General features: G+C 44.2%; 1 protein-coding gene across 4 annotated transcripts in view; it reads left to right on the forward strand.

Annotated features, from left to right (window-relative positions):
* The window catches only part of LOC137425200 (ephrin-B1), a 252,193-nt gene that overhangs the window by 148,723 nt on the left and 83,316 nt on the right, over positions 1–20,154 (forward strand). The window contains exon 1 of one of the 4 annotated variants that reach the window (XM_078776395.1): positions 16,786–16,922. The exons of the other annotated variants lie outside the window; for them this stretch is intronic. The gene's annotated coding sequence lies outside the window, so the exon portion shown is untranslated. Of the gene's footprint in view, positions 1–16,785; positions 16,923–20,154 lie in introns of those variants that run through there. 4 annotated transcript variants of the gene reach the window in all.

Genomic DNA, 20,154 nt, shown 5'->3' on the forward strand with positions numbered 1-20,154 from the left:
CTCCAAAATCTCAGACAAGCAAGCTGGATAGTTTATTATGCTACTGAATTAATTTGAATACCCCACAGAAAAGTGAGTAGAGTGAAGTAACAAAGATGCATTTGTACATTGGATGGAATAACGTCAAACAACAACAACAATAACAAAAAAAAATTATAATCCACTTAAAATAAAATAATGATTTTTAAGGTTGTATAAAAAGGAAGTTTAGGCCCGTTGATGCAGTCTTTTACACCACCTTATTTAACATGTCCAAATACTGCTGAACTGAAAGGTTTTGAAAGTGACAAAAAGGTGATTTATGTTCTTCCAGTGTTCAAGTATATAATTCAATTGAAATAAAATAAAGATTTTGAGGGTTGTAGAAAAAATAATTTTTTGCACGTTTACCGCCGTCGATGCAGTGCCTTTTACACCACCTTATATAACATGTTATATTAGTTCTTCGTACCTATTGTTTGTGTCCTTTATGACTTCCTTAAAAACAGTACGTTTCCTGTTTGGAATAATTTTCAAGTTTTTATTTGACTGCCAGATGGGCAAAGTAAAAAAAAATCATCTCCTCTCTGCACATGTGCAATCGGGACAAAATCAGAGCCAAAGTGCTGCTAAACTACAGGATAGTTTTCTGATTTATGTTCCGATTCGTGTTCAAAATATAATATTCAATTGTAATTACATTGTTCCTCGATCAGAAAACTGACGTTGGTAGACAGACATAAAGGAACCAATTGCTTAATTCCACTTTTCACTTTGTGTGAGCAGGGTAACAACAATAACAACAACAGTAATAACTTGATCACATGGATAGCTTTATGATAACCTCTCAAGACAGGAAGCCATGTAACTGTACAGAACAGTCTTTTATTATTAAGGGTGGAATTCTGCTGCAATGGTTTTCATTTTTTGTAAATTAGAAAAGTGTTCTCAAATGACTGAATGGCACCTTGACATTTGTTTTTTAGGCCAGGATTGGTACAGATCCTTCTACCTGGTGAAGGCATTGTCACAGCACAGTCCTGTAGCTCATTTTCAGTCACCGTCTGCCGCTCCTTATAGAAATTATGTAAAAATTTAAATTATTGTGCTTTCATGCAAATTTTTACACTTTCTTATTGAAATAATTAATTTGGAATATTGAACACCCTGCACGTGTGATGTCACCAGGCAAAATACGTCTGCCTTTGGGAGAAATATCGGAAAAGTCAACAAAGTGAATTGCATTTTCTGCTTTACGGTCTGAGTTGTATTTTTAATGCAAAGAAAGGATATGAAAAACTTGATAATAAACAGATCTAAAAATTATTGGTTTTTTAAGTTGGTCTTTTCCTTCAGCTTAATGCTCACTGTACTGCCACCGACACTGTGAGAAACAGCTTAAAGAGCCATACAGCTGCCAGTCTCCAGGAAGAAACCAAAAAAATATTTTAAAAATGAAAACAACAACATCTGATGACAGAAGAGCAATTGAATGATTGTGTAATTGCACGAAGATTTGTTGAAGTGGGCAAATAATTGAGTGGGTTGCCAAACCGTCCTGTTATACAAGTAGGATAAACAGGGTGCTCATAAAATAAACCAAACTGTGTTTGTGCAAGACGGTAAAGAAGCCGATGGGATCAACACCGCGAAGAGAAGCCACCGAGGTTGGTAGTGGTGTGAGCATAGCGTCCCTGATTGTGTGGAACTAGAGGAAAGTAAGTGTCAGGTTCTTGACTTCTTCTGGAGCTCTTTCATAAACAAACAAGAGAAAAATGACCACAGTGTGGTCACCAGCTGCGACGTGTAGAATCATGAGGATATCCGTTGCAATATGTTTTTACCTCATACCAACGCACGTCCGAGTGTATGCGCATGCGCTATTCAAAAAGGCACCCCAACAACAATAACAACAACGCGGTCCTCTCATAGAGCTGCTCGTTGCAGCTAAAAAGCTGATTCTCTTCTAGATTTGGTATTCGATTGTGTTTTTATTTAATACCGTTCACTCATATCACTTATTTACAAAAGTGCCCGCATTTTGCATTGCATAAATCAGAAAGCTTACACACTCGGTAAACTCTTACACACATTTTTTTAAATTTAAAATTAAAATTTAATTATGAAATTAAATTAAGATAAAAACTTTAGAAATTAAAATATATATAAAGAAATTTTAAAATCCAAAACCTTGATCTTTTCTACCCCCGTTAATTCACTCCAGATCCACTTTTTTGAAACACCGATTTCTTTCCTGGTAGTCCTAGCAGTGTCCATGGGTTTCTTCCCCCCCACCCCCACCTTCCCGTGCCTCCTCCCCCCAAGTCCTCTCCCTCCCACAGATCTCCGATGTCCCTGTTCTCTACTGTTGTGCTTGTGTGCTTCCCTCTCTCTCCCCCCATCTTGTCTCCCGCTCCCTTTATTATATGTTGTATGTGTCCGTTTATGTTTTTTGTCATTAATGTTAGCTCTTACACGAGCCTCGATCTTGTTAAAAAAAAATTTTTTTTAAACTCTTATTCATGTTCAAAACTGCCTGTACGAGCATTGCGCTTTCAATTAAAAGTCGTTCTTCATTAATTCATACTTTTCACAAACCTGGAGAGTTCCATTCCCAATTACTTCCAAACCCAATGATGGTTTCCCTGTAATGCATCATAATAAACATCAAGCCATTAACGTCCATTTCTAAGTTATCGGATGATATAATTATGATACTGTCTGTAATCACGGGAAAGGGAACTCAATCCCTGAAATCTCATCTCGCAACCTCATTGTTCCATCGTACTTTGAACCCTCGCCAATAATTAATTAATTAATTACTCATTACTATTGCCGCTGGGCGAAAATAGGTGTGAAAATTAGCATTTCTGCAAACCATAGCAGCAGTCAATCTTCCTCCATTTGCAGGTCAAATGAAAGTTATCTCACACGAAGTCTATTATTTTGTACAGTGTTAGCAAGCCTAGGTTGCAATTATTTATACAATGCTTGCTAGCCGAGGATAAAATTGCTGTGCAGCGAAAAAAAATAATGTGTGAACCTGTAATGTATGATCATCTGTCTATTGTGTCAACCGTCTAACCAGAAACGTTTTCTGCAAACAACAGATAGTAGCTGTGCATGCAATGAATGCCTAGTCAAGAACTAATTACTCGCACCATCCACACTTAGATGTGCCCTATTGTACAACAGTGTCGTAAATCTGACAGTGGGTAGGTAGAGCCGACGGTTTCACCGTACCGCAAACAACCTTTCCCCATTCAGATTTCATTGCACCCCGCAGCAAAACGGAGTAGCCCACTTTTCAGGTTCTCGCTTGCACCAAATAAATTCAATATTGGGAGCCGATCCAAGGGAAGGGAGAGCAGCGGAATGTAACAATCGAAAATGTCAAATAACAATCGGCCATGCAACAAAACAAATTAAATGTTTTACAAATTGAAAGTCCAAGCTGTTTGCATTTCTCCAAAACAAATCGTCCATACATTTCGGATTGGTTAACATTTCCCGGTGATTAACTATACCGGTGTTTGCAATAATGCAGGTTGCCCTTCGTGGCAACAGACACCTGGGGGAGTGAATTTTTTTTAGCTGCGACGAGCAGCTCCATGAGAGGACCGCGTTGTTGTTCTTGTTGTTGGGGTGCCTTTTTGAATAGCGCATGCGCATACACTCGGACGTGCGTTGGTATGAGGTAAGAACATCGCGGACTAAAATCGCGATTTGTTTGAAGAAACCAGAATAAATTTAGCTGAAAGACAAAAATACGCTAGTGCATGCGTATAATTTAATGACTGGTCGAATTTGGTAGCGCATATTGCAACGGATATCCTCATGATTCTACACGTCGCAGCTGGTGACCAGACTGTGGTCATTTTTCTCTTGTTATAGTGCAAGAGCCGCTGCCCATAACTACATTTTGAGCTGGCAAGCATTGTAACCTGGTGTCAAGGGTTATTCGAGAAGAACACAGACCACGTGCTCCTCATACTGGCAGAGCCATTACCTTGGAAAGCGATCCGCCAATCGACTAACAACTGGCTTCCTACTTACTGCTGCATAAGCAGAGCCATTTGCCATTAAAACCTGTCTAGGGTTTCACCCAGGAATCAAACCCGGGTCCTGTCACTTGTGAGGCGAGCACGCTATCCACTAAACCATGAGATTCCATAATAAGGCCATTTTAAGGATGCTTATTTGTTTCTCATAAGCTTTGACTGCACCGGCTGATTAATGCATATTAATAAGCCGTTTGATAGCAAAACAAAACGTTACGTTATGAAGGAGCAAACCGATGAGCACCAAGAAGCTTTAAGAACATACGATGCTAATTTAGTCGACTCCTGTGCCCACATTCCTCGTTATTTCAGGAAACCTCTGCAAGAATCAATGATTTCAAACATACACCTCATAAGTGCTCTCCAAATATGCTCGATGTGCGACCTGGCCGCCCTGCCCTTGGAATATGTTATTGGCAATGGTTGTGATTGTGTCTGTTTTCTGTTTTCTTCATACCATAATCACTGTCGCCATAACAACAGCACTGATTTGATTAATCTTGTGTTAAATTCCCCAAAACACTCACTCTTGTTCGGTCATAGGTAATCATATTAGTGACTGAAATTTTGCTTCCAGAATCTGTCCTCGAAAAACTGTGGTGGACGGAAGTAGTAAAGGTCTGTCCTTTATACAAATCTTTTATTACTTGCAAAATCGAAGATTTTTCAAGTATATTGGTCGGTTGCGTTTGTGGTTCCGTCTGTTTGTTTGTCTGTTTGTCACCGGCCTACAGGTCACAATTCTAAACCGATCGTCACGAAACTTCACCAAGTTGTATAGGTCGTCCCAATTGAGAAGCCTATTGTTTTTGGGGTCAAAAGGTCAACAAAGGCCAAAGGTCACCAACTTTGCCAAATTTCTAAAATCCTCAATTTTCATCTGATTGACTTGAAATTTGAAGAGGACTTGCATATCTGGTCACTGAATTCAACCACCAAGTATTTTTGAAGTCAACATAGGCCAAAAGGTCAACATAGGCCAAATTTCTAAAATCATCAATTTTCATTTGATTGACTTGACATTCGAAGAGCATTTACATATATGGTCACTGAATTCAACCACCAACTATTTTTGAGGTCAAAATAGGCCAAGTTTTTAAAATCCTCAATTTACATCTGATTGACTTGAAAATTGAACAGCATTTGCACATTGAGTCACTAAATGGGGAAACTAACTTTTTGAGGTCAAAAGGTCAACTCAAGGTCAACCTTACAAAATCATCATTTTTCATCTGACAAATTGTCATTTTTCTTCCTGTTGACCCTAGCTTTGATAAAGATTGTCAATTTTAATCTTGATGAAATGGACAATTTGCTGTATCAATGGAATTTTTTTCTTGGGGGGGGGGGGGGGGGGGGGGTTGGATTTTGTAAGTATCGTGTTCCGCATGACGTCCTCTTGTTTATTTATTTTTAACACATAAAGGTGTCACCTTGATCTAACATTGCAAAACTAGATGGAATAAACAAGACATTGATCGAAGTATGCTCCCATGGTGGTTAACATACTTCGATCAACATTGTTTTACCTTTCCGCTGACGTAGATCGACACCGGCCTTCACAATTAAGACTAGCTTTCCATTCAATCAATGCAAACTTCCCATCACCTTTAGTCTTTCATTCAGTAAACGCTTTATGGTTTCAGCTCGTGAACAATGCTGATGGTATATTGTCCTGAATGTTTTTGAGTGGTTGCACTTCCACATTAAACACGGTGCTCTTATTTTTCCATGAAATTAAAACCTCATGTTTCCACCTGCCATGGTGTTTAAGGCAAGCCATTTTGACAAGGCTTGTCTTGTTCATGTGGTATGTCTGACAACAACATGCCACAGAAACAGGCACATGGAAATTCTCACCTGTGTGATGGAATTATGTATCAGGTTGATTATTCTTGTCTCTGCAAATGAGGCTTCTTCGTCTCTTTGAAATGGAAGCCATCAAGATCCTGATCTCTGGACATTATTGCTGTCAGGCCATTATTCCAAGGGCTTTTGGCGAAAAGAGAAGGAATTGAAGAATAAGCACAGAATTGGCATTTACTTGTAAACATAGTTTGTATTGGACCAGCAGGATACCTTACATGATAGTGGGTTTGCCATTGAATGATATGGTCTGAGTTCAACCCTCAAATTGTCATTCTGAAGCAGTGTTGGCAGGGTATGCTGCATTCCGAAGCACCCCATCCTTCAGATTGGAATGTAAAGCCGGCTGAACGTAATGTGGGCCAAATTATCTGCTTGTGGATGTTTAAGGGATGTGGCTGTTGAGTTAGATTTCGCTAATGGTATTAATGGTGTTTGTATACAGAAATCAAGTAACTCCATACCTCAAAGAAAATGGCGTGTGGATGCAGCACAGACAGGAAGAGCCGAATGTCATCCTTCTGTGTCTAGGTTACCTTTTCTGTCTTTGTACATGTATATTCTTCTATGTAAAATCAAAGGCAAACTAACATGCCTGCCTCAGTGATCTGGTTCTGCCGGTGACCCCTGGTAGACATAAATCATTGTACAACTTGAGTTTAACTCAGCTTCATGAGTAACAGCAGGAGGAAGTGCACGTAATTACAGCACACCATCTTTCAGGGAGGTAGAGGAAGGGAAGGTGATGGAGGTGCGAAGCCAATACGGGACTTTCAAAATGACATAGGAATGCTAAATGAGGCCTTTCACGCATGCGCTGTGTGTGTGTGTTTACACTGACGTGGTTTGGCTCTCCGGCACTTTTAATCTGCTTTTACTAGTGCAAAATCTATAATTTAAATCGTCTATTAAACATAATTTTCAGCATTTAGACAAAATGGTTAACCATAATTGTTTTGTTCCTGAATGCAAATCAGACTCACAAGAATATAGGATATACGAGAAATATCCGTGGATACACACATGGATGGATGCTTCTTATTTTGCCAATAGATGCAAAAATCTAGTATAATTTCTCTTGTGGCCTGCTATGGTTTTTATGGTTGGCAACAAGCCTGCTATGTTCACATGAGGTAATCCCGCAAATTGCAAGGTACACTCACTGACAGGGATGATTGGGGAAGTAAGGTAGAACTTGCCATTCCACAGGTCTCCACAGGCCTGTGGTCCCACATCAAAGGGAGCTTTGCAGCACGTGCTGCAATATATTAACTTTTTAGGCAAGTTGATCAGAAAGGTCTCCGAATCCTTTGTTTGTGCAGAGGCACACTTATTCTCGCGGGTGCGTTTCCAAGTATTTTCGGCTTATTTTGAAGCTTTGTGAACCATTTCATGGTTGTGGCATATCTAGCACACATGAGAAACAAGATAATTAAACGATAATAATGTTAATCCTTATCTAGCATCCATGGGAAATGTTAGGCCACTGCCCCCAATGGACTTGGTTACCAGTGGTTTTTGCACATGCTGAGCATTCTGGGTCAGATTACGTCATTTTGAAAGTTCTCTATTGTCCTGTATATAAACATTAAAATATTGTGTGGATTTCACAAGAGTAAGCATAGGCAATGCCAATAGATTAAATGTGTAAGTTACATAAATTAGGTGTGTTCATGTAATATTAGTAGACCATTCCAGTTAATAAGATATATTAACTTAAGTAAATAGATAATTGGATTGAGATAATGGAGGCATGAAGTGTATGGCATCCCTTTCTGTGTCGGTGTGTCTACGTTTGCATGTATAAAATCATCATCACAGAATATACCCAACAGTCCAACGATCTGGTTTTCACTTGATTATGCAAATTTACACATGCATTGTTGCGATCCTGCTAGAAGTTATCGGACATCAATTTGAATAGAAAGAGACAGACATGCGGATTAATTGAAGTAAGTATGGGGTGGGAGTATACATACACATGTGATGGATAACAAAAAGTAATGAGTATGCTCCACAGTCTATATTAATGGATGCATTTCAAGACTTTATTTTATTTAAAAAAAGAAAACTTCAGCTTCAATAATCTGGTTTAAAATAAGTTTGACTTAAATTGGGAGAGAGGGAGAAGGAGAGGGCGACAGAGAGAGAGAGAGAGAGAGTGAGAGAGAGTATAATGAATGCATTCCGTACAATGCATATATCTCCAGCTCTCAGCTTTTCTTCCTGCAGAATAGATTTGCATCTGCAGTCGGGACCTCATGCTGGGTTCCAGCAGCCCTTTGTGTGGGAGTTTGTCTTTACTCTTTGTGGCTAAGAACCGGGGACTTGAAGAACCATGGAATGGCAGAGCCGATGCGAGATGGAGAAACGGGAAGTTTGAGTAATGGAGAACAGGAGAGCAGGGCATCAAGGCACTTGAAGAAGTCAGAAAGTGCAAAAGTAAAATGGAGGATTTGAAGTGTGGTTGCAAAAAGAAAAGTAATGTTTTGTGATAAAAAAAAATCCAAGGCCACTTCTGATAATAATCCAAGGCCACTTATGATAAAATTCCACATCCACCTAATGTGTATTCATGAGGCTTAAGCAAACTATTTCTGCGTATACAGAACAGTATTTGCTTTCCAAGAGTACGTTATACCGATGAAAAAATACCATCGGGCCTTCATGGAACACTATCATGATGTGATGGAGTCCAATGGCGTAGTGGATGGCGTGCTCGCCTTGCAAGCAGGAAAGACCTGGCTTTGAATCCTCAGTAACCAAGTTGCACCTTGTGCCGTCTCAGTGCAGTTGCTGTGCACGTAGCATTCCTTACAGTTTAAACAAATTCACGTTCACAGTTGCTTGAATTCATTTTCACATTCATGTCCATAGGCAAACAAAATGTTCACATTCACATGTCATGTGTGAACAGCCATCTTCAATTCAAAGGGCGAGTATTTTCATGCTGTAGTTACTTTTCAGTCTTGTTGGTAAATATAACTTCTTGAAGAAAGTGTGATGTGTTATTGTGTCATGATGAGTATCATAAGGAAGCTTCCCCTCGACAAAATATATCTTAATCATCTTACTGAACTTTTGCAGCGTTATCACTGAATAGTCAGATTAAAATGCCAGAGACATTAAAGCAGAGTTCTCAGAAGTTTGACGTCATCTCAGATAAAATTATCATTCTTGCTTACTTTGTAGAAGAGCTTCCTGAGCTGCTTTGAAAGCAAGTCTTGTGTGCAGCCAAAGGCCACAGCTATCTTGCTGTTGTCACTTTCGGAATTTCCCAAAAAGAAAGTGGAAATTTTTATGCTCAATATTTTCCACACAAGTAAATGAGGATAATGTGCATAACCTATTGTGGTGCATGAATTTTCATTTAATCCGTATTGAAGGGCTGGTAGGATGGCCTCGGCCGAGAGGTACGCGCACTCTTTTGTAAACTGTCTAGCCTGTGTTTGAATCTCGGCCCAGCTATAAATTGTCATCCCGGTGTTTCACAGGCAGGGTGATTTATCAATGTGTGTGCTATACTTCGGATGAACGTTAAACGGGTGTCCCATCTTCCGGCATTCGTTGGTGGGCGTTAAAGATCCCAGGGTGTCCTTCGTAAAGAGTAGGCGAGCTATCCTCGGCACCCGAAACAAATTCCACATTCCTGCCCTAACCTACAGAGGGCACTACATCAGCGGCACAGTCGCGTGCGCCCTCAGCCAATGATGCTATCCCGCAGTCTTGTGCTGCATACCAAAGTAGAATAAGATCCATATTGAAGCAAATCTTATATGATGTTTGGTGTATTCAAAAATCCAAATGATTTTGGTGGCCCAGGTTGATAGTAAAGATACCATACAGGTTTTATACATGAGTCACACCAATAGGATTTGGAACTGCACTGTTACAGAGTAAGTAGACCCAGAAAGTAGTAGTGAATATGACCCAGAAAAATCACAAAGCCAGTTCCCAACAATAATATGTAAAATGTCAATTTAGGTAAACTTATTAAGCTTTATAAATCACCTATCACTCTTTTTGGGCAGGTTTCTAGTCTAACACCACCCCTAAGGTGGTAGTAAACCATTGCTAAAGTACAAAACAAGCACTAATCTCACAGGATCAGACTACTCAGCCAACTCAAAATTGGGTCAGGCTTAGTGAGTGGTTTATAAGAGATTTTTTAGCCGCGTCGCAGACGCTGCTAATAGAGTGCCCTCTGCTGTTGTTGTTCTTCTTGTTCTTCTTCTTCTTGTTCTTGTTCTTGCAGAGAAGACAAAACCTCAAAGCTCCACCCATTCTGGGAACCATAGCTCCACCCATTTTGGGAGAGGCTTCATATAAACACATATCCACCATTTTATTAACTCGCATAGCTTTGAGGCCTGTTTTGTAGGCCCGTGGTGTCTTCCTCTCTCACACAGTTTTATTTCAAATCAAATTCGATATATCATTCCATTTTTCACAGCCGCTAACATAGTTTTAGACTCGGTTGAAAAAAAACGGGAAGAAAATCCGATGAAAGTTGCCCTTTATAGAACGAAATGAATTCTCAAAGGCCTGTAACTTCAAGTCCATTGAGATAATTTTTTTTTAAATCGCGGCATGGTCAGTCATACACCGCCCGAAATAAGAGACGGGAAAATGCCGAGATATATATATTTTGTTTAAATCGTGGCATGGTCAGTCATACACCGCCCGAAATAACAGACGGGAAAATGCCGATATATTAAAAATTCGTCCATTTGATGACAATCGTCACGATGAAATATTTAATTTATACGTCGTCACAATAATGTGGAGAGAGGAGCATAACTTCGTTCACGTGTCGCTACACACGAGAAATTGCCGAGATATATTTTTTTACAATCACGGCATGGTCAGTCATACACCGCCTGAAATAACACACGGGAAAATGCCGAGATATATTAAAAATTCGTCCATTTGATGACAATCGTCACGATGAAATATTTAATTTATATGTCGTCACAATAATGTGGAGAGAGGAGCATAGCTTCGTTCACGTGTCGCCACACACGGGAAATTGCCGAGATATATATTGTTGCGAATATGGAATTTGGCCTCCATATCCGCTTGTAAATATTCCCCTATTTTCTCCAATACTCCCCAACTTTCCCCAATCCCCCATTCCCTAGTCCCATTGCATGTAAATAACAATCAGTAGAGCCGACCTTCCCCTTATTCCCCCATTAAATGTCGTGCCCAGGTCCACCGCACCACACGTAGACAACTTTCGGACATCTTCTTAGCTATTCTTATTCTATGTCAGTTAAGGCCTCGTCTCCATTAATTATGACTCTTCGTTGCACCAGAATGTGATTATATGGCATCAGTAGTGAGTTTAGGACCTTTCCCATACCTCCTCCCATCTTCTTCCCCAAACAACAACAATAACAACAACTACAACAACAATTACAACTACAACTACGACTACAACAACAGAGGGGCGGGGAGTGTGCGTCCTCACACCGGCTCGGTTACCCGCCATGACCATGCGCTCCACGGCGTTACCACGGAGGGGCTGGCTGTCAGCTCCTCGTCAGGGGCGGAGCCAGTAACCCCCCCACGCACCCAATGAGAAGCAACGTGCCGATTCCATCTGGGGCGGAGCTAACGAGCCGAGGGCGTGTCACTCCCCGCCGGATATACGCGGCCCCGCGCCGGACGTGACGACAGATGCGCCTCAGCTTGGAGAGAGAAGCCACCGCCACCCCCAGCGCGACGATACCTCCCCGCATCTTTGGACCGGACCGGACCGTACTGTACCCTGCCCCGAGCCCAGGAGGACCTGGAGCCATCGATACCCGCTTTCCTGTCATCAATCCCCGTGTGAGTCAGCCGTTGTCCCGTTTGTCTGTCGTCTGTCCGGGGTTAATATAAGAGTGTGTCTAAGTGCCTGTCTTTCTGTGATTATACCTCTAGCCCCTGTAATCTGACCTTTCCGTACGAATATAATCTCCTCCGGAGGTCTTGAGAATTGAAACATTGGTGTCGTATTGTGTTATTGTAATCCAGCCGGGTGTCTTCTTTTTCTTATTGAGCCAGCATCGCGCGACTAGTCAACGTTCGGGCACAATCGGGTAACTTGTGCAGACGTGGTCATACCATAAAACCGCTCGGTAAATAACATCCAAGCCACGTCTGTAACAATTGGTGTCGGGAGTGAGATTCGAGGCCCGACCAAATTTTGAAAAAAAAACAAAAAACGAATAGAGGAAAAAAAAAAAAATTTGGTCAAAATTTGGAGCGGCCGAAATTTGTTTTGTTTTACAAAACCCGAATTTTGAAAGTCGCGCTATGGCGGATCAAGACGGCTGGGGTCCGGTAGGGGAGAGTGAAGCAGGGTCGGTCCAGGACCAAATTGAGACACGTGAGGAGAGCGAAACAGCGGGGGTAGCAAACGCACAAAATGGCGCCTCGCTGGTCACCGCGCCCGCGACCGTAGCAGCGCCGCCGATGGATTGGGGCCTATTTATGGAACAAATAAAGGCGCTCATGGTCCAGACAAGTGAAGACCTGAGGAATGACTTGGGAAACCAAATGGGGGTAATGAGGGACGAAGCGAGGGGTACCAGTGAGGGGTTAGACAAGAAATTTGGGAAGTTAGACAATAATTTTGAGGGGTTAGACAACGGGATAAAAGAAGTGAAAAATGGGTTAATGGGGGTAGAAAATAGAATGGCTGCCCAGGAGAATCAGATAGAGGGAGTGAAAAATGGGTTAGAGGGGTTAGAAAACAGTATGGAAGGCAAATTGAGGGACATGAGGGACCAAGCGGAAAGGGAAGTTAAACAAATGGAGCAGCAGATAGAGGGGGTCAGAATGGGGGTAGAAACCAAACTGGATGCTCACAGGGAGGAAATGGAGCAGATGAGGGTGGCATCTGGGCAGGAGATGCAAGTGATGGGAGAGGAGATCAGAAGAGGAGTGAGTGAGGAGGTCGGAGGAGTGCGCGAGGAGGTGAGGCACTGTGAGGAGCACATGGAAAAGGAGGTGAGAAAGGGGACTGTAAAGTTACAAGGGGGCATAGAGGACCTGACGCAGGAGGTGGAGCAGCTGACGGTGGGACAGACGGAGTTAGTGGAGCAGGTTCAAAGGAACACTGCGGTATTAGGAGGGTTAAAGGCGACACAAAAAGAAATTAAAAACGACTTGATAGCGACACAGAGGCAATGTCAGATGGTACGTGAGGGACTGACAACGAGGTTGGACGAGGTGGTAGAGGTAATGGAGACGAAGGACCGGCAGGTGAGGACGCACATGGAAACGGTCAAGGTAGCCTTGGAGGACGAGCTTGAGGAGACGTACCGGGGAATAAAAGAGGTGAAGCACAAATTAGAAGAAGTGGAAGAAGGGATGAGTGAAATTAAGAAGCGACGGAGAGGGGATAAGAAAGAGATAAAAGAGGAGATAAAAGAATTGGTCCAAAGTCTGTGTTTGGATCGTGATGTGCTCATTAACCGGATGAGGGATTCGCAGGTGATGGAGGAGAAGCGAAGAGGAAGAGGACCCGGTGTAAGTGGTGACCAATATGGTCGTGCGTATGATGCGCCAGGGGATTTAAGGAGCTTGGGGGTCGAGATGGACCCGGGTGTTCGTGAGAGGCCGTGGGTGAAGTGTGCGACAGGTCTGGTGTGCGAAAATGGAGGTGTGCAAGAAAGTCCGACTCTGGGGTGTGTGAGGAAAAAGTGTGTACCAAGGAGTGAGTGTGCTGGCGAGAGTGAGTCGGTCGTAGCGTGTGTGCGAGGGAGCACATGGGAGCGCGGTGTGGTGAGTGTTACAGAGGGTGTGACGGGAGAGTGTGCGCAGGAGTGTGCGCGAGAAAGGTGTGTGACGGACAGGTGCATGAGGAAAGAGTGCGCTGTCAGAAGTAAGGAAGAGTGTCCACCTGTGGTGAGTGTTACAGAGGGTGTAACGGGAGAGTGTGCGCGAGAAAGGTGTGTGACCGACAGGTGCATGAGGAAAGAGTGCGCTGTCAGAAGTAAGGAAGAGTGTCCACCTGTGGTGAGTGTTACAGAGGGTGTAACGGGAGAGTGTGCGCGAGAAAGGTGTGTGACGGACAGGTGCATGGAGAAAGAGTGTGCTGTCAAGAGTAAGGGTGAGTGCGTTGTCACGAGTGGAGGTGAGAGTAGTGAGAGTAGTGAGAGTGACAAGGAGCGTGAGTTGGTTGTGACAGGTGAGCGAGGATGTACACCTGGGATGGAAGGATGCACACCTGGAATGGTAGAGCGTGAGTGGGAATGCACGCTGGAGTTGGTGGTGAGGCACGTGGATGGGTGTGCGAATGAGGGCACACCTGTGATTGTCACAGAGGAGGTGACAGAGGAGGGGGCGCGAAGAGGTGTGTTGGTGTGGTGTGCTACCAACGGATGTGTGCCAAAGTGTTCGGTGGTCAGGTGTGTGACCAAGGCTGTGAGTGGAATGGGTGTGCCTGGGTGTGTAAGGAACGGTACAAGGAGCATGGAAACGGCTGGAGGTGTGAGCAAGGAACGGGCTGCGGGGTGTAAGCAAGCAGGTGAAGCATCGACGGTGACCGGGTTAAAGGTTAGGTCGACTTTTAGCCGAAGCGGGCCCTCGGTGCGTGCCGGGTTTCGCGTGCCGCGAGAACCAGCGGGGATCCGAGCCACGGCGGGTTCGAAAGGACCGCCGTGCGCGATCCGTGCTGGGCCTCGCTTTGAACGTCCGTGCTCCACTAGGCGGAGCGGGCGGCCCGATAGAAAGAGTCGTCATGGCGACCACTTTTTGTTGAGGAATTCCGGCAGGTCGAGATCGGGACATTGGATGGTTCCGTGCCGAGAAGGTGCGTGGGATCTCGGGCCGGGTAAACCTCCTTCCCTGCACCGAGTGCCGGACGTATCCAACCGCTGGCACAGAACAACCAGCATTCATGGCTTGGCTTTACGAAGCCTGGCTTTGAACGGGAATTGGCGCACCGAGAGGTATTAGTGAGTCGACTGGGTGATGAGGTTAGTGTTTTGGACCCAAAATTAGAGAAAAGCAAAATTTGATGATTGGCAAAGGATTGGCAGAGTGATGATTGGTAATGGTACAGTGATTGGCAGATGATTGGCAAATTTTTAATTTGTTGAAATTTGATGTGCAAAATTGGTAGTGAGAGACCCCCGATGGGGTGGGATGGCAAATCTGCCACCCTTCCCATGCGGGGGGCAAAGGAGCAATAGCTTATGGGGTGTATGGCAGTGAAAACTAGCCCGGGTGGGTTAGGATATTGTGTGTAGGGATCTAGAAGATGACATTAGGTAACGTTAAGATTAGTTAGTGACTGATACCTGTAGTGGGGACGCAGGTAGATTAGTATGGATGATAATGACGAGGGAGCGCAATAGTTTAAAGGGACGACTGGGAAGCGCAAGTTTCAGAAGGGAGTAGTTAGCTGAGATGATGCCGTGTTTGTGAGAATTGAACAGGTGTGATTGCACAGGTGTGCAACTGGACAGGTGTGTGGAGCAGTGTATGAGTAGTGAGTGTTGTGGATCAGCGCGAATGCGCTTGGGGAGAGAAGGGTGCAGGTGGCACCAAGTGTGAGAGCACAGGTGTGCAAGTACAGGTGTGTGGAGAGAGTTGGAGTAAGTGGTACGGAGTGGTGTGCATGGTGCGAAGGTGTGGATGGGGGAAGAGTGGACCCCTTTCACGAGTACCCGGGGTGGGTAGTGTAAGTGTTAGGTAGAGGGTGCAGGTAAATTGTGGTTGGATATTGGCATTTGTGGTGCGGTTGCAGAATGGTGTTGTGAATGGGTGCATTAGTGTTGTGGAAATGGCTGGGCGTGTAGCCTGTTAGTGTGTGTAGTTGGTTGGGCACTCCACCACTGTGAGGATGTCGGCCAGGTGAGGCCGCAGGTGGGCTCTGGGAGCCGGTAGTTGTGAGTGGGTGCCTGAGGATCCCGGGTGTGGATCGGGCAGCCCAGTGCCAGAGAGGGCACGGAGTGGGGAGAGAGCCAGAGGGCCTTCCCCAGGTAGTTAGGTTAGGGTGAGGAGCAGGTAAGCTCGGAGGCAACTGCAGTGGTGGAGGTGTGCAGGTGGGTAGACCCACTGGGAGAGGTACACGCCGCAGCCCAGAAATTGTGCGAGGGCACCGGGAGATGAATCAGGGGAGTGAGACCCCAAATTGAAAAGCACCACAGGTTGGCCAATGGGAATTGGTTTTTAGAACCCATAGAGTAAGGGGGCCAATGGTTTGGCTGGAGAAAGACCCCGGGTAGTGTAAAGTTGTTAAAGTCATTTAGGAAATAGTTAGGATTGATGAACCTGTCGCACCATACGCAGCCACTTGCCTGTGGTGATGATGACTCCACACCTGTGTTTTCTTTGTTTTGTTGCAGGAAATGAGATTGTGAGGATTTGTGAGACGCATCACGACGTGGATGAGACATTGGGGTGATTCCATCTCTCCCTCCCTAGGAGGGACTGATGATGAATTGGTAATGGCAAATTATGATGTTGAGTTGGAGATGGCAAATTTTGATGAGAGTTGAAAATGGCAAATTTGATTGGTTAGGAGGGAGAGAAGACGAATTTGGTATATGGGAGGAACGGGGAAGACAGTAGGGATGTTTGTTGATTTGTAAAGTAGATGTTTATGGGTAGTGTTGTGTTTTGTGGATACAGTAAGGGGTAAGGGAGGGGCCATGTAGGTTACCTGGTGGGGGGGGGGGGGGCGTACGATAGGAACGTACCTGTCTCACCTGGTTCCCATGTGCCCCCAGTGTGCATCACCTTACATTGCGTGCACTTTTGCGCCCTTACCACCTTACTCACTTGTCTGCTTCTTTTGTCTCCCACCTCCGAGGATCTGGCTTTGGGGTAGAGAGAGAGGAGAGAGAGGTGCTGGCTGCGCAGTTGTGGGCCTGCACTTTCGCTGTTCGCTGCCTGGATCGGTACACCATATGGACCGCAATGTTTGTGGCCACCCACAATGGACCGCAGTTCGTTTGCGGCCAAGCACCACCCGTTGATGGACCTATGGGTCAACGTGGCACCTATGCCATAAAGGTGAACCACTGTTAGTTAACACCAAGTGCACCACAAGAAGAGCAAGAGACACCTGCAGGGTTAGGGGTTGTCGAATTTATTTTTATTCCAATGAACAATGGTGACTGCACCGATTGGTGGTGGGGTGGTGCTTTTGATGCTGGGAAAGGGTGCTCTGCACGTTATTAAAGGCCGTCGGCCACAGAGCACTCGTGGGTTGGTGTATCGATGCTGGCAAGCGCGCTCTCTCTATGCATAACATCTGCATGTGTTCCTCCAAAGACAGGTCCTGGATCGTAGTGTAGATATCAGCGTAATCTTGTAAATAATGCTCCCTACCGGCTGTATGTGTAGTTTGCGAATTCTTTCCGGATTCGGTTATCCTGTGGGTGTGTTTCTGTGAGGAGAAGGGTGCAACGTCACAGGGGGACATATTTACTCATTTGTGAATATCTGTAAAACTGTCGCACTCAGGGTAGAGTTAATAGTAGAGGGAACTACATTGCGTGCCACACTAAAGTAGGTAAAAATTTATCGGGTCGGGACGCCCCGAGGGTAGAGAAGGGTGCAATGTTGCGAATATGGAATTTGGCCTCCATATCCGCTTGTAAATATTCCCCTATTTTCTCCAATACTCCCCAACTTTCCCCAATCCCCCATTCCCTAGTCCCATTGCATGTAAATAACAATCAGTAGAGCCGACCTTCCCCTTATTCCCCCATTAAATGTCGTGCCCAGGTCCACCGCACCACACGTAGACAACTTTCGGACATCTTCCTAGCTATTCTTATTCTATGTCAGTTAAGGCCTCGTCTCCATTAATTATGACTCTTCGTTGCACCAGAATGTGATTATATGGCATCAGTAGTGAGTTTAGGACCTTTCCCATACCTCCTCCCATCTTCTTCCCCAAACAACAACAATAACAACAACTACAACAACAATTACAACTACAACTACGACTACAACAACAGAGGGGCGGGGAGTGTGCGTCCTCACACCGGCTCGGTTACCCGCCATGACCATGCGCTCCACGGCGTTACCACGGAGGGGCTGGCTGTCAGCTCCTCGTCAGGGGCGGAGCCAGTAACCCCCCCACGCACCCAATGAGAAGCAACGTGCCGATTCCATCTGGGGCGGAGCTAACGAGCCGAGGGCGTGTCACTCCCTGCCGGATATACGCGGCCCCGCGCCGGACGTGACGACAGATGCGCCTCAGCTTGGAGAGAGAAGCCACCGCCACCCCCAGCGCGACGATACCTCCCCGCATCTTTGGACCGGACCGGACCGTACTGTACCCTGCCCCGAGCCCAGGAGGACCTGGAGCCATCGATACCCGCTTTCCTGTCATCAATCCCCGTGTGAGTCAGCCGTTGTCCCGTTTGTCTGTCGTCTGTCCGGGGTTAATATAAGAGTGTGTCTAAGTGCCTGTCTTTCTGTGATTATACCTCTAGCCCCTGTAATCTGACATTTCCGTACGAATATAATCTCCTCCGGAGGTCTTGAGAATTGAAACATTGGTGTCGTATTGTGTTATTGTAATCCAGCCGGGTGTCTTCTTTTTCTTATTGAGCCAGCATCGCGCGACTAGTCAACGTTCGGGCACAATCGGGTAACTTGTGCAGACGTGGTCATACCATAAAACCGCTCGGTAAATAACATCCAAGCCACGTCTGTAACAATATTTTTTAAATCGCGGCATGGTCAGTCATACACCGCCTGAAATAACAGACGGGAAAATGCCGAGATATATTAAAAATTCGTCGCCACACATGGGAAATTGCTGAGATATATTTTCACTTTGCACAAAAATAACATCAAGTAATCGAATCAATAGGAATGTCCTGTGCCTATAACATCGACGTTATAGGCACAGCTGCATCTAGGCATTGTGTAACATCGACGCGGCTTTTGTTTTAATAAAAACTTTTTGTACTTGTTATTTATCATTTGATATTTTATCATTTATTATTTCACATAACTTAGCGTTTTGTTAACTACAAGTTCTCTGTATCTGTAAAACTTTATTCAAAAATTGATTCCTACCCCATGAATATATATATATATGTGTATATATATATATATATATATATATATATATATATATATATATATATATATATATATTATTATATATAATGTGTCACGCTACCAGATTCTTGTACCAGATGCTCAAATTATGGATTTAGAGTTCTACCTGCAGCATTAAAGTACCAACCCTGTACCTCCATAAAATAGCAGGGTTGGTCAAATTCGGCAATTACAAATGCATGAAAACAAAAATTTAAATATTCATGTGTTACCCAAAATGTCAAGTTTTTCAACTTTTCATGCCAGGAAATCTAGAAAATTTCACAAAAAATACCAACCATGAGAATGGATCTCGCGAGATCACGGCGAGGTCACGTCTTTTCGAAGCTGTTCCATGCGCTCACGCTTTCGAAGCTAAGTGATCTTTCTCAATTGTGTTTTTGTCGAGACTGTATCTATCTTTCGGTGTATGTACCTATAGCGTATCCTTTGGAAAATTTTCGGTGCTAATTTTTCGTACATGTATACACAATCGTCGGTTAATGCGTATCGAGTATTCTGAGGCCTAGTACTCGTAGGCTTAGGCTACCGTACCGTCTCCGACCTTGTGGTTTTGTTTTTCTCTCAGCGATTCGTCGAATGCGCTGCAATTATTTTCGTTCTCTGTTTCGTCCCAGTCGTTCACCCCATACCTCCTTGTTTAATATCTCTACTCAAAAAAAAAAAAACCCAAAATTTTTTTCCCTTCCCAGGTCTTATTCGTTTATTTGTTGTTCTTTTTTGTTCGTTCGTTCTTCGTTCGCGATCACGTGGTTAGAAATGTATAATCTCTCCCCTGAACAACTATTTTCTCATATATTATAACACCCTTTTCTTCTTTTCCGACAAAAGGATGCTTTCGTCTTGCTCACCAAATCTATTCATTCCAAAAAATATATATAATACCATCTCTTACAGTTCCTCCTTTCTACATTCCCTAAACTATCCAGAACTCCACCCCTCCTTCAGTGTCCTCAAACGTATTTTTGACTCGAAGGTCTCAAACTCATTTTGCAAAAAATGTTCGATTCCCATGAATCGTACACTTTTCAAAATCCAATCTCACCCCTCCCCTCCAAATCCTCCCCATCACCCATCCCTTTCAAATCTCCCCCCTTGCCCCTTCCCTCCCCTCCCTCCTAAACTCCCCCCACACCCCTCCCCTCCAAGACTCTCCCTCGCT

Source organism: Myxine glutinosa, chromosome 4, assembly GCF_964187855.1.
Source record: "Myxine glutinosa chromosome 4, kmMyxGlut1.1, whole genome shotgun sequence".
NCBI classification, from domain to species: domain Eukaryota; kingdom Metazoa; phylum Chordata; class Myxini; order Myxiniformes; family Myxinidae; genus Myxine; species Myxine glutinosa.